Source organism: Schistocerca americana, unplaced genomic scaffold (assembly GCF_021461395.2).
Source record: "Schistocerca americana isolate TAMUIC-IGC-003095 unplaced genomic scaffold, iqSchAmer2.1 HiC_scaffold_167, whole genome shotgun sequence".
Taxonomy (NCBI): domain Eukaryota; kingdom Metazoa; phylum Arthropoda; class Insecta; order Orthoptera; family Acrididae; genus Schistocerca; species Schistocerca americana.
Window position 1 is genome coordinate 89,393 of NW_025725757.1, and position 2,416 is coordinate 91,808.

Here is a 2,416-nt window from a genome sequence, read left to right on the forward strand (position 1 = left end):
AAAAGTATTGATGATTAGAAGAGAGAATCGTCGTCTTGACCTTACCACCTTGTTATCTCCTTCACATTCTTAGCAAATAAATGTTTATATTCAGTCAGTGAATTCTAATGTACTGGCCCTCTCTGTTAACATGTAATGTAATTAGAATATTAAGACAAATGTATGTACCACTACTGTACCTAAGTGGTATCTATAGAATCTACTAAGCCAATGTATTTGCTTGATGGCGTACACTAAAAAAATGTAAATAAATAACATTATATTCACCACACATAGCATCCATGACATCTACCCACCCTTAATTCCATTGTAGTACTTTATTATACTTGTTCTTTTCTTTTCGCCGCTGTCGCTGTCGGTTTCATCATCATGATGCACAGACGAAAAAAGCAGTACTGATCTGTTTTGTTTCGGTATGTATGAAAGTAATGTGACATCTTCCTGAAATCAAAACATGATTGAGTACTCTTTTTTTCAATTTCTTTGTTAAAAACTCATCTGGAATTTAAGGCTTAATTTTTTAACCTTCCAGCAATAATAATATACTTGTGTGGCGCCGATGAGGTCGACACCAGCATCGATATGCGTTCGTCTTTGGACTCTGAGCATCGTCTTTGGACTCTGAGCATTGTCTTTGGGCGGTTCCGTCATGTTCAGTTTTTTGTGAGCCTTGTATTTGTTTAGGGGAGTAAATGAACTACTGCTAAATGGGTGTTGTCTGGTGTAACCAACCCGAACTTATCCCCTCACTGGTGACCTCGAGTTGTAGTGTCTTCCGTTTTCATCGTTTTACTGTGTCCGCGGCCTCTGCGTCGGTTATTTTCGCGTGTATTACATCGACGCAGCATTTGAACATTGACTTTGGCCCAGCGCCTAACGCCAAATTTTGTGATCGACATGCATTGTGTGGCGGGCGATGTACACCCAAAAGGACTGCAACACGATGCCTCTCACTCGACGATTCCGCTGGACGTTTTCGAGTCTGCAACAATAAGTGAGGTTAGGAGTGTGCACGACTCTGGCTATGAAATGCCTTTGTTCCCGCCACATGTGCCCTCCCTCATCGACTGTGCAATTACCTCTTACGGATCTCCGTGCAGTGCGGGACCAATGCCGATTTCTGCAAATGCTTCGTCGGACAACCTACTACCGCCAGGACAACTATTTGCGACGCCAAAATCCGTGAATCCGTGCAGTACCACGCGGATACCTGCCACGTGGCCAGAACTGCTTCGTCCACAGGTCAACCTCCTCAGCATCCGACCACGCCCTCGCCTGCCTTGGTTCAGCAACACCACATGCATTCCTACTTCGATACCTTGGCCTACAACGGGAACAATTACTTGTTCTCTGTGCCTGACCCCCACCTCTGTCCCACTGCTATGCCTCAGTGTTTTTTGCCATGACATTCACCTTATCCGCACACTGTTTTGAGTAGAGTGACTATGAGCAGTGAACATTCACACATTCCATCCCATGTTCGACATCATTTCCCACACTGTGCTTCTGGACAGCCGACACCTTCGCAGCCTCCCTGCAACACAGGTGGCCCCGGCTCTGATCATACATCGAGCTTTCCATGGACTGACAAGCGTTCTCAAACTTTGAACTTTTTCTCACCTGTCGCCCCTGTGCCGGCTCCAGTCGAGCTTCCGCTACTGTTCTCGGCACATCTTGGAGCTTCATCCGCATCAGTCTTCCACGACGTGTCAGTCCGAAGTCACCCGCAATGTGTTGAACAACCGCAATCAACACATTACGGTGTCTCACCCCCATCGGGTTTTCTGCATCGTGACGTATTATGCTCAACCTTAACATGTCACCTACACGCTGCCGCATAAACAGCCGTCATTGAGACATCCCCTGGAGGCACACTCTCCTGGAATATTACAGCTTGATTCAGGCAGTGCCCCGATGAACTTAATTCAACTTGTTCTTCCGAAAATTCTACAATGCTTACCGACACTGCCACCGTTTAATCCCGACAGAGCAACAACCTGGTTCAAAATTGTGGACGAAGTGTTCGACCATTACAAACTCGATGAGTCAACCAGGTTTCTGTGCCTCATCACCCACCTGCACGACCAGGAGGACTTGATTGCTGACCTGGTCGATGCCCTGGACTCATGTACCCGGTACACTCTAGTCAAAAAGACAGTTCTACGTCGACTTGCACGCTCAACTGAGGCAGCAATACAGCAAGTGCTCCATGCCGAGCAACTAGGCAATGATAAACCTTCCCACCTCTGGAGACGGCTCCATGCCCTGCTCAGCGCCGACCTATTTTCTGAGACAGCTCTCCTCGCCATCTGGTCAGATAAACTATCTCCTCACATCCGCTTTGGACTGGCTCAAAGGTATCCTGAACCTGTTGAGCAAAGAATGACATTTGCTGACAAGCTACACAATGAATCAC